Here is a 13,132-nt window from a genome sequence, read left to right as displayed (position 1 = left end):
GATCCCCTTATTCACTGAGTGAGCAGCATCGGACCCAGGAAGCTCAGCCACTGAGCAGAGAGAGAAAGCAAGCAGCCTCCCCTCCCTTAGCAATACACAGAGCCTTCTGATAGCAACTCTATATTGCTGTGGGATTTTAAAAGCTGCTGTGCCCCACCACAGAGGTGGCTGCATTAGGGATCCCTGAGCAGCAGTGGCTGTTAACCAGCTGCCATACCCCACTTCAGAGCTACTTGCCCACCAGTTACCACAGATCTTCTCTTTCTGCAAGCCACCGGTTGTTTATCTCTGTTTTCCCGGTCACCGACCTCTGCTCTGGGCTCCCTAGCAGTCTGGACCTTATCTCCTCCTCCTTATCACCGAGCCCAGTGGGGTTGGTTCTTTCGGGATAGATAATCCTCCAGTGACTGCTCCCTGGCTGTTATTCCAGCATCAGAAGACTCCTGAGGTCTCCCATTCCCCTTCAGGTTGAGCTGTGAAACACACACAGAGAGGTGCAACCTGCAACTGGGGAACTAGGAAGGTGAGTGTTTGATTTCCACCAGCTCTTAGACAGGCACCCTAGGTCCAAACAGTTTAATGACATCTCAGAAAGACTGAAACTGGAATCTCTCTCTTCCCCTCCCAAAGCAATTCCCCCTCCCACTTACACAGCCTTTCAAGCTGCTTTAAGGGATGGGAATAGAATAGTTTCTAAATCCCAGCTCCCTTGCTCTACCCTACTAGACTCCACTCCCACCCAAGAGCTAGAACCCAGGAATCTGGGCTTCCAGCCTCCCCCCATCTCCAATCCACTACCCCACACTCCATTCCCCAAACCAGGATTAGAACCCAGGAGTCCTGTCTCCCAATACCCCCTGCTCTAACCCATTAGACTCCCCTCCCCAAGCTGTGATAGAATTCAGGAGTCCTGATTTATATTCCCCTTACCTGTAACCTCAACACCAAACCACCCTCCCTCTCTGCCCAAAGCTAGGGTTCAAGTCACAATACGGATACCTGTGCTGTACACTGGGAGTCAGGACTCATGGTTTCTAACCCTGGCTTTGGGAGGGGAGTGAGGTAGAGTGGAGTGGTTAAAGAAGGGGGGCTGGGTGTTCAGGACTCCTGGGTCCTATCCCTGGATCTAGGCCAGCACAGGTCTACCATAGGATCCAAAGGGTATGTTCACCCCAAAAGTGCATCAGCCCTGCTCTAGTAGACCTCCCCTCTGCATGGGTGAAGGGATTTCAGACTCCCTGGCTCATTCTCTCTATATGCTCTCTCATTTTCACTGTGCTGGCTTGGGGGGTGAGGGCTCCGGCTGAGGGTGTGGGCTCCAAGGTGGGGCCAGCGATAATAGATTTGAGGTGCAGGAGGGGGCTCCGGGCTGGGATCGAGGGGTTTGGAGGGCGGGAGGGGGATCGGGGCTGGGCAGAGGGTTGGGGCCCAGGAGGGGGTTGGGGTGAAGGCTCCAGGCGGTGCTTACCTCAAGCAGCTCCCAGAAGCAGCGGCACGTCCGGCTCCTAAGTGGAGGAGTGGCCAAGTGGCTCTGCACACTGCCCTGTCCACAGGCACCGCCCCCGCAGTGCCCATTTGCCATGGTTCCTGGCCAATGGGAGCTGCGGGGGCGGCACTTGGGGCTGGGGCAGTGTCCGGAGCCCCCTGGCTGCCCCTACGAGTAGGAGCTGGAGCAGGGACATGCTGCTGCTTCCTGGGAGCCATGTAGAGCGTGGAAGCTAGCAGGGAGCCTGCCAGCCCTGTTGTGCAGTGCCACCAACTGGACAGTCAACAACCCAGTCAACGATGCTGACCGGAGCCGCCAGGATCCCTTTTCAACTGGTCAAAAACCGAACACCTGGTCACCCTACGCTTCCCTGATGTGAAAGGGCCTCTCCCCTGTAGCGGGGAGCTGGGTAAAGGATGGAGCCAAGCTGTGAGTGCAGCAGAGACCTGGAGTTACTGACTGGGGGAGGGGTGTTTGTTAAAGGGGATCAGGGATAGTTAAGGGGACTCCGGCCCTAAGTTCCCTCTAAGCTGTGCGGCCGCACGGCCGTGCAGCAGCCTATTAAGCGTCGCACAGGTGCTCAGGGCTGTGGTGTAGAGAGATGCCTCTCCCCCAGCCCCAACCCAGCCCTGCCCCGGACCTGCCACAGCCGGGGAAAAGGCACCCCTCCCCTGGCCTCAACCCAGCCCCAGCCTTGCCAGCAAGTTAAAGAAGTATGGGCTGGATGAACGGACTATAAGGTGGATAGAAAACTGGCTAGATCGTCAGGCTCAACAGGTAGTGCTCAATGGCTCCATGTCTATTTGGCAGCCGGTATCAAGCAGAGTGCCCCAAGAGTCGGTCCTGGGGCCGGTTTTGTTCAATATCTTCATTAATGATCTGGAGGATGACATGGACTGCACCCTCAGCAAGTTTGCAGATGACACTAAACTGGGAGGAGCGGTAGATACGCTGGAGGGTAGGGATAGGATACAGAGGACCCTAGACAAATTAGAGGATTGCGCCAAAAGAAATCTGATGAGGTTCAACAAGGACAAGTGCAGAGTCCTGCACGTAGGACAGAAGAATCCCATGCACCGCTACAGACTAGGGACTGAATGGCTAGGCAGCAGTTCTGCAGAAAAGGACCTAGGGGTTACGGTGGACGAGAAGCTGGATATGAGTCAACAGTGTGCCCTTGTTGCCAAGAAGGCTAACAGCATTTTGGGCTGTATAAGTAGGGGCATTGCCAGCAGATTGAGGAATGTGATCGTTCCTCTCTATTCGACACTGGTGAGGCCTCATCTGGAGTACTGTGTCCAGTTTTGGGTTCCACACTACAAGAAGGATGTGGAAAAATTGGAAAGAGTCCAATGGAGGGCAACAAAAATGATTAGGGGACTGGAGCACATGACCTATGAGGAAAGGCTGAGGGAACTGGGATTGTTTAGTCTGCAGAAGAGAAGAATGAGGGGGGATTTGATAGCTGCTTTCAACTACCTGAAAGGGGGTTCCAAAGAGGATGGATCTAGACTGTTCTCAGTGGTAACAGATGACAGAACAAGGAGTAATGGTCTCAAGTTGCAGTAGGGGAGGTTTAGGTTGGATATTAGGAAAAACTTTTTCAGTAGGAGGGTGGTGAAGCACTGGAATGGGTTACCTAGGGAGGTGGTGGAATCCCCTTCCTTAGAGGTTTTCAAGGTCAGGCTTGACAAAGCCCTGGCTGGATTGATTTAGGTGGGGATTGGTCCTGCTTTGATCAGGGGGTTGGACTAGATGACCTCCTGAGGTCCCTTCCAACCCTGATATTCTATGATTCTATGACCTGCTGCGGCCAGGGGAGAGGTGCCCCTCCCCTGGCCCCAACCCAGCCCAGCCCCTGACCTGCCGTGGAGGGGAAGAGGCACCTATCTCGTGGCTCCAGCCCCAGAGCTGATGCAAGAGGGAGAGGCGCCTTAGCCCCCCAGCCCAGGTGCTGCTGTGGGGAGAGAGAGCTGGGGGGAGTCTTCTCTTCCCGCCGTAGCCTGCACCCCAAGCCCCTCATCCCCGACCCCACCCCAGAGCCCGCACTCCCAGACAGAGCCCTCACCCCCCCGCACCCCAACCCTCTGCCCCAGCCCTGAGCCCCCTCCTACACTCCGAACCCCTCAGCCCCACACCCCCCATATGTGCACCAATATGGAGGTGAGGTGTCACACATCACCTCCATATTGGTGCACATAACAAAATTCATTCTGCACATGCATGGGAAAAATTATAGGGAACACTGCTGAGGCCTGCCTATAGGGGCCTCTTCTCTGGGGGATGCACCAGGACTTCTAATGTAGCATCCCAAGACAGACTTGCTAAGTGTCACACCTGCTGTTGGTCTGTCTCGTAGCGTTGGTAAAAATGTCACACTTTGTTTGAGAGACAAGGTGGGTGAGGTAATATCCCTTATTGGACCAAGTTCTGATGGGGTGAGAGCAGGGATTTCCTCCCCCCACCCCACCCGCACCATGGTCAATTAGCGCAGTGTTGCCAATTTAGTTGTTTTCCAACTAGATCTAGGTGTTTTAAAACTTTTCTAGTTGGAAAAAAATTCCATGTAGTCGTTGGTTGGAAATTTGAATTGAAATAGACACATTAATACGCACTTTAAAGGCATACATATGATCAACTATTTGTGTCTGAAAAAAGCATAATAGGTTTGAAAAGTATGAACACAGACAAACTTCCGCACACAGCTGTCAGCACATTCATTTTGGGGATGTTGGCCCACCTAATAATTTCAAATGAAGATTTCTAAACACCAATAAATCATCAGAAATTCAAACGCTGATGTTTACTGGTGTTTTATAATGTTTAAAACGTGGGGCTGGGAGTTAGCGCCGAATTGCCTTGCCCATGAAAACGTACAGCCCATCTTCACCCTCACGGTCTCACCCCTCAGCCCTCACCCCCCTGGAAATTCAAACACCCCCTCTAATTACAATTCTCAGGGGAAAACACAGAGAGAGACAAGCTTTTGAGCTCCACAGAACTCTTCTTCAGGGCTGGGAGAGGATCTCACAGCTAAATGCAAATTGGAACAGATTATTTAGCATATGCAGTTAACCCATATTGTAAGGGACCATTGAAGGTAGAGTGGCCTTATAACACCTCATAGGACAAAAGGGGAGTTAGTGGGTTACAGACTGTTGTAATAAGCCATAAATCCAGTGTGTCTGGTCAGTCCATGATTTTTAGTGTCTAGCAGAGTAATGAATTTAAGCTCCCAGGCTTGTCTTTTGGAAGTTTTGTTCAGGTTTCCTTTGAGGAGGAGGACTGATAGGACACCTGGGGGAGTCAATTATTTTTTGTCAAGGTCCAAATTTCTTGGTCAAGCAAAGGATAGTCAAGGTCCAGACTCCAGAGAAAACAATAAAACAACAACAGCGATAATGATAAAAAGTAAATAAAAAGATTTCAGGATCCATTTTAAAGCACCTGGTGGTCTGGATTTGGCCTGCAGTCTGCCTATTAACTACCCCTGTGTCAGACATACAGTGATCGCTTTGTGACAGGGGTTCACCCACAGGTGATAATTGGGACTGACAAAGCTACAGCTACATTGCATACACCTGGTTTGAGGGAGACAGACTCCTCCACACTCTGCCCAGTAGCGGAGGGGAAAGGTGCACTCAGTTACAGAGTAAGGAACTTTAATCCTACTTCTTCTACACAATGCTCTTAACGCTCCTCTGAGCATCACAGCCCTGGTTCACCAATTCCTCCCCTCCCAACTTTAGGGGAGCTATAAAGTAGCATTTGCCCATTTCCCCCCCAAGTTATGTTAGCTGTAACTAGACATCTGTCAGGTGGGGGATTCCAAGGGTTGGAAGAGGGGTTCCGTGGTCCTATCCACCAATACTCCCTCCAGAGTTAGTCCCTGGAACAAGCACCACACTTAACAACAGCGCAACACTGTTACCTAAGCCAGGAGCAGAGCCAGGTCAGGATCTCTAGCAGGGGTTACACAGATTTGGCACAGCATACAGTCAACCGGCTCTACTCTCCCACCCATGTTGTCTAGATACACACACAGACTCACTGCTCCATCCCAATGCAATACCCGCCCCAACAGTCCAACCTGTCTGTGCACTCTGGTCTGGCTGGCAGTGAGCTCAGGACAGTGTGTTAGTTACATGGGCTCCACTCCAGGTTGTGAGTTTATAACATCCCTCACCCTTTAGTCAGTAGCTACTAGATATAGTGTTTGACTGGCACTTCCCCCAGCCAATCAGGTTTGTACAGAGTAGCTGGTGGAGAAGAGACAGGAAGGGGCTGTTTCGCAAGCATGGCACAAATTCACATCAAGGAGAGCTAGGAAAAGAACTCGGGTCCCTACAAGAACCAAATATCCACTATTTTGCAACAACACCTTTAATCAGAAAGAGGTCACATTATCTGCTTTCCCTGCTAACACAAGGTGGCTCTTTTTATCCAGGAGTAGTGTCCCCCTGGATCTCCTGGGACCAAACCAACCTGACCTATCCTGAACAAAATCTGCTGGTTTCTGTGACATGCTGTGCCCAATACAGGTCTAAACCATTCTTCTTCTTCTGCCAATATGCTCATTGGGTTAGGTGGAGCTGTACTGATACAGGGATTAGTTGCGGTAAGTGGCCAGAGCTTGCCCTGGCATCAGAGAAGAGCCAGGGCTGCAGTTAGAGGGATTCCCCTTTTATAATTAGGGTGATGCAGTGTCCCTATAGACACTGCCTTACTTACACCCCCTCCTGTGGCTGCCATCCTTCTCAGTTTCAGGGCTGTCTCTGTCTCAGAGCAACAGCTGGGGCTCACAGCTGGAGCCAGAATGTCAATTTCACGCTGGTAGGCTCCCTGCTGTGAAATTGAGCCTGTGGTGGGCTCACAGCTGCCCCCCGCCAGCTGTCAGCTAGGCACTGGAGGCTCCCCACCTTCTGAGGCTGGTACAGAGCTCAATGTCACAGCAGTGAAATAGACATTCTTGTCAGTTTCACAGTTCCAGCTGTGAGTCCCCCACTGCTGCTCTGAGCAGAAGGCAGCTGGAAAATTCACTGCTGGTAGGCTCCCTGCTGTGAAATCAAGCCTGTGCAGGGGGTGGCCAGGGAGCTCCAGCTGTGAGCCCTGTGTGGCTGTCAGTGTCCCACAATGCTCCACTTCAGCTAGTGTAAGCGTTCCTGGTGAGGATGTGCGCCACCAGCAGAAGGAGGGTAGTGCAGACACCCAGAGCCCATTGAATTATTGCGGAAGCTGTAGATCGACCTAAATTAAGTTCAGCTAATTTTGTAGTGTAGACAATACCCCAAGTGTGCATGAGGATTTTTAAAAAAAAAACTCACAGAGTTGCAGGGCTGCTGTTATGGCTGTGAGAGGCACCTCCCCAAGTTGACGCTTCACTAGGTGTGTTGGGAAGGTGGAGGAATATTAAAAACGTGTCACCCCTGTGACGGGTTGGATCACAGAAACCCCCTGGGGGCTGCCACCTGATGTGCCAAGACTACTTCTGCTCCTGCTTTCCTGCCCTGGCAGCTTAGGACTTCAGTCCCCTGCCTGGTTTGAGCCAGACCCGCTAGCCTGCTGCAAACCCAGACCCAGGTCTGCACCACGTCCCCTAACAGCTGTAGGCTTAACTGAAAGCAGTTTACAGAAGTGTGCCTGTCTTTAACACTCAGATGCCCAACTCCCAATGGGGTCCAAACCCCAAATAAATCCATTTTACTCTGTATAAAGCTTATACAGGGTAAACTCATGAATTGTTCGCCCTCTATAACACTGACAGAGAGATATGCACAGCTGTTTCCCCACCCCCCCAGGTATTAATATGTACTCTGTGTTAATTAATAAGTAAAAAGTGATTTTATTAAATACAGAAATAGGATTTAAGTGGTTCCAAGTAGTAACAGACAGAACAAAGTGAATTACCAAGCAAAATAAAATAGAACACGCAAGTCTATGTCTAATCAAACGGAATACAGATAAAATCTCACCCTTAGAGATGTTTCAATAAGTTTCTTTCACAGACTGGACACCTTCCTAGTCTGGCACAATCCTTTCCCCTGGTACAGCCTTTGTTCCAGCTCAGGTGGTAGCTAGGGGGTTCCTCATGGTGGCTGCCTCTCTTGTTCTGTTCCACCCCCTTATATGATTTTGGCACAAGGCGGGAATCTTTTGTCTCTCTGGGTCTACCCCCCCTTCAAATCGAAAAACACCAGGTTTAAGATGGATTCCAGTTCTGGTGACATGATCACATGTCACTGTAAGGCTTCATTACCCACTTGCCAGCACACATGTATACAGGAAAACTTACAAGTGAAATAGAGCCATCTACAGACAATTGTCCTGGTTAATGGGAGCCTTCAAGATTCCAAAACACCATTAATGGCCCACACTTTGATAATTACAATAGGCCCTCCAAGTTATATTTTATATTTCTAGTTTCAGATACAAGAGTGATACATTTATACAAATAGGATGAACACACTCAGTAGATTATAAGCTTTGTAATGATACCTTACAAGAGACCTTTTGCATGAATCATATTCCAGTTACATTATATTCACACTCATTAGCATATTTTAATAAAATCATATAGAGTGAGTCACAACCCCTTTCTGACATCCCTCTTGCTGACTGTTAGTGCCCACCAGATGCCCACATCTGCACTAGTATTCACACACTGCCATGCACCATTCCTGCCCTCTTTCTGTGCATCTCTCCCAGTTTCCCTGGGGGTGGTTTGGGCTAACCGAAAGTGGTGGCTCACAGGGAATCCCTAGAACAAGGAGGAATGGATAGGACATCTGTCAAGTCCTTGCCGGTTTGTCTGCAGTTGGCAAAGTGGATGTGCCTCTCGCTAGTTCACATTAGCTAAATTTGGCCTATATACCACTCCCTCCTGCCTCCTGGGCTAAGGGGAGGTGGTGGGGCTGGGAGGAATGCCTGCTCCAGTTGGAGACAGCAAGGGATGGGGAGTGGAGATCTGGAGTCCCTTCCTCAGATCTGCACCATGGCAAGCTTGGAGAGGTTGTGGAGTGGCCCTTTAATCTCGATGAGGGGGGTCTCCGCTGAATGAGAACCCCCTCTGGAGATGGTACAGCCTCAGGCAACAGGTCATGGCAGAGGGTGCTCCCAATCACTCCCCTCTTCCAGTCTCAGGGTGAGGGTTATGTGCAGAGGTGCTGATTTCCCCAGTCCCCGTGGGGTGCTCAATCCCGGCTCTGCCCCAGGCCCTGCCCCCACTCCACTCCTTCCCCCAGCCCTGCCTCTTCCCACCCCCACCCCATTCCACTCCCTCCCCTGCCTCTTCCTGCCCCTGCTCCTCCCCATCCCATGCCTCCTGCAGGCTGCTACACAGCTGATCATGGTGGGCGGGAGGTGCCGGGAGGGAGTGGGAGGAGCTGATTGATGGGGCCTGCCAGCAGGCCAAAGGGCTGGGGTGGGAGACGCTGATCTGCGGGGCTCCTGGTAGGTGCTGAGCATCCACTATTTTTTTTCCTGTGGATGCTCCAGCCCCAGAGCACCCACAAAGTTGGCACCTATGGCTATGTGCCGGGTGCGCTGGTTCCCAGGGTTTAGCACAGCTCCAGCACGCATTGCCTAGTGCTCCCTGGCAGAAATTCAGCGAGTTTATCCCAGTAGAGAACAAACTCTCCTGCATGGCCGTGCTGGTGCCATTTTCAATGTTATAGAATTTAAGGCCACTAGATTACCCAGTCCATCCTCCTGTATATCACAGGCCACCAGCACCCTCACATCGACCCCAGCAACTAGGATGGCCAGGTGTCTGGTTTGCAACCAGAAAATCCGGTCGAAAAGGGGACCTGACAGTGTCTGGTCACTGTGGGCAGGGGAGGCAGGGAGGTGCTGACTTATCACCCACGCCAGCCCCTACTCAGCCAGGGCTGCCTCCTGCCTGCATCCAGTGGCTGCAGCTCTCAGCCCCGGCTCTGCAGGTGAGTCTCTCCCGACCCACACAGGGATGGGAGGAGAGGGAAAAAGCAGTGAGCAATGGGGGGAGGGGGAGGGGAAAGAGGAGCGAATGGGGGTTGGGTCCTCAGAGGGAAGAAGCAGGGCAGGGGAGGTTCTAGTACTCCTCCTGGAATGTCCAGTTTTTAAATATTACAAAGTTGGCAACCCTACACAACTGAAACGAGCCCAGAGTCAAGGAGAGTCATAGGAGGCTAGACTGTTATGTGCCACAAACAGACAAGAGGAGGGGCTGACGAGCAGCAGTGCTGGAGGCATGATTTAATGGGATATACTCAGATGATCCAGGCATGCAATGGGGCAGTGTGTCCCTCCCATGTCATCCTGGCCCCATGCCACCAGCCAGGCTTTATGTCTCCCAGCTAGTACTGGCCCAACAAATAATTCCCTGTGGGTGGTTTCCCTTCCAGCTTCTGCCATGCTGGGACCCCTACCTGCACTGCCCTGTCTGCTGCTGCTCCTCTCCCTGCTAGGCCCTGGTTCTGCCTCCAATGATGGCACTGTGGTGCTCACCAGCAGTGGTCCTGTCCGGGGCAAACACCTCTTAGCTGGCTCCAGCCCAGTCACCGCCTTCCTGGGCATCCCCTACGCCAAGCCCCCCGTGGGGCCCTTGCGCTTCAAGAAGCCAGTTCCCCACAAGCCTTGGAGGCATGTCCTGGAGGCCGCCAGCTATGGCAACTCCTGCCCCCAGCAAATGTTTTCTGGTTACCCTGGCAGTGCCATGTGGCTGCCTACCACACCACTCTCAGAGGACTGCCTCTTCCTCAACCTGTGGGTGCCTAAGCCCCAGTCCCCCGCACTAGTCCCCGTCCTCGTCTGGATCCACAGCGGGGGATTCTTCATCGGCACAGCCTCCCTTGACATCTATGACGGGCGCTTCTTAGCTGCCACTGAGAGCGTCATTGTGGCCTCCATGAACTACCGGCTGGGGGCGCTGGGCTTCCTCTCGCTACCACCAGCCGCCCCAGGAAACGCCGGCCTGTGGGACCAGCGCCTGGCACTGCGCTGGCTGCAGAAGAATGCAGCCGCTTTCGGTGGGGACCCAGCACGGATGATGCTATTTGGCCAGAGCACCGGGGGAGCCTCGGTCGCCTTCCACCTCCTCTCACCGGGGAGCCGGCACCTCTTTGCCCGGGCTGCACTGCAGAGCGGGGTCGCCAATGCACCTTGGGCTTCGCTGAGCCAAAAGGAGGCCAGGGAGAGAGCCCGGGCACTCGGCCGACTGATGGGCTGTGGCAAGGGCAGTGACAGTGCTGTGGTAGACTGTCTGAAGAGGAAGGATTCGGAGGAGTTTGTCCAACACGATTTCACCATCACAAGGAACAAGAGGCTGGTTGATTTCCCCTTCTTGCCCACGGTGGATGGGGATTTCCTCCCTGATGAGCCACGGCGGCTGCTGGAGGCCGGGCACATCCACACCAAACCCATCCTGACCGGCATCACAGCCAATGAAGGCTCCATGTTCCTGATGTTCGGCGCTCCCGGATTCAGCCTGGGGAATGACAGCCTGATCGGCTGGGAGGAGTTGGTGGAGGGGTTAAGGTTCATGGTGCCAGGATTGCCAAATCTCTCTGTCCAGGCGGCAGCGCTGAGGTACAGCGAGGAGGGGAAGGGGCGCGGCCCAGCTCAGCACCGCTGGGCCATGAACCAAGCTGCCAGCGACTACCTCTTCTTGTGCCCCATGACTGAGCTGGCCAGGCAGCTGGCAAAGGCTGGGACCCCTGCGTACATCTACTTCTTTGCACACCGCTCTTCTGGCTCGCTCTGGCCCCACTGGATGGGGGCAGTGCACACCACCGAGCTACTCTATCTCTTCGGGACCCTGGCGTCCGAGGGGGGAGCCAACCACACACACACGGAGGCCGAGGCAGCGCTCAGCCGTAGGGTGATGCGGTACTGGGCGGAGTTTGCCAGGAGTGGGTAAGGCATACCACGGCATCCTCCCCTCCCCCTCTTCATAGTCACCTGCCCCCCCATGTCCCTCCCTTGCCTTCACATATTTGCCTGCCCCTTTTTCCCCCCTCTTCCCACATTCATCTGCTCCCATCACTGTCTCTCCCTGCTCTCTGACAGCACCGTCATCCTCCGAGATGAGAGCCTGGCTTTTGTCCCATTAGCAACTCTGGGAACCAGTGGCCATCTTTACTAGAGTCAGCCTCAATGCACAGTCATGAAGGCAAGAGGGCATCCTTAACTGAGGGCATCCTGAGGTTTTGAGTCCCACAGAGATAAATGGTGGCCATTTGACTAAGGGGAATCTTGTCACTTCAGCCCCACTGAGAACAGAAGAAGGCGGCCATTTTTAAAAGACAAAATTTTGGCCGTTGGCTCCTGAGTGTCCCTGGACCATAAGGAACTTTAAAAAATAAGGTTGCCCTTAGTCCAAGATGGTAGCCAAAATTTGGGCCTTGCTGAGTTGTTTATGGTAGGAAGAAAAGTTGACTGTATGAGTTGGGTATTTCTTTGGTGGAATCCTGTTGATTTACAAAGCATGTGTGCAAAGTCGTGGTGCCTGAACATAGCAGGAACAGAAAGCAGAGTTTCCTTGTTCACAATATCCAAGCATGTATCTCCAGCCAGTTCTGTGCCTCAAGAAGCTCGGACTCTGCTCCCTCTCAGGGCTATGCTACCAGCCTCTTCTCTGGCTTTTTGGTCCTGTCTGCTTCTGACACACCCTGATCCACCAATTAATACCCCAGCCCCTGAGTTTGCAATCAGTCCCAAGGAAACCCCCCTTATTCTCCCAGAGTTAGTGCTCGATTCAGGTCTTCACATGTGGTCCAATGCCTTGGGTGGTGGCTTCTGTTGTTTGTTATCTCTAAACAAAAGGACATTTAATTGCTTCCTCACTTAACTTGAATGAATGGTGGCTAGCATACACACCAACTTCAGTGAGGTCTGTGATTGCCCATAGATTAGACACATGCTAGCACTCTCACCATAACAACAACAACACTGTGTGTGTGAGACAGAGAGAGACAGAGACTCTGGTGCCCTTAGTGTATGGGGATAAATTGCCCCATGTCCCTGCGTATGAGTTCCCCAGCAGCTAAGGTTCATTTCCTTTCCTCTCTCTTGACCTGGCTGGCTCTTGCTGAATTCTTGCCCTAGGAGTCCCACAGGGACAGACAGGAGCAAGGGACACTGGCCCCTCTACAGTACCACGGAGCAGAACTTCTTCCATATCAGCAAGAATGAGTCTCAGGTCAAAGGGCCATTGCCCACGCGGCACTGCAGCTTCTGGGCATGTCTTGAGAGGATCTCCAGACCCAAGGGTAAGCGATGGTGCAGGGAAGGGGAAAGGCATCAGCTTCACTCACTCCACCAGGGGAGAAGGAGTCCTGAGCTGCCTGATGAGGAGATGTGAGGGTCAGAAGAGCTGGGAAGGGCAGGCTACAAGGACAATGAAGAGTTGCGGAAGAATAAAATGCAGTCACTTCTTGGGAAAGGAGGGGGTGGGTATGGCAGCTTTTTAGCAGCCACCCAGCCAACGCTGTGCAGCTGTTCAGGACAAGAGGTGATGGGGAATCTCCTATTCAGCTGAAAACACATGGAGGGGAGGAGGGGGAGGTTACAGAGCAGGCAGAATGCAGTCTACAGCTGGTCAAACAAAAGGTCAGGAAAAATAATCAACTTTTGTGAGGATTTTTTTATTCAGTTTTTAATTTTCCAAAA

General features: G+C 52.6%; 1 pseudogene; it reads left to right on the top strand.

The window, feature by feature from the left end:
• Positions 1-9,875: 9,875 nt before the first annotated feature.
• On the top strand, positions 9,876-11,381 carry LOC141998718 (acetylcholinesterase pseudogene; annotated as a pseudogene).
• Positions 11,382-13,132: the final 1,751 nt, after the last annotated feature.

Source organism: Natator depressus, chromosome 14 (assembly GCF_965152275.1).
Source record: "Natator depressus isolate rNatDep1 chromosome 14, rNatDep2.hap1, whole genome shotgun sequence".
NCBI lineage: Eukaryota > Metazoa > Chordata > Testudines > Cheloniidae > Natator > Natator depressus.
Note: the sequence above shows the minus strand (reverse complement) of the source record. Positions and strands in the feature narration are given on the sequence as shown.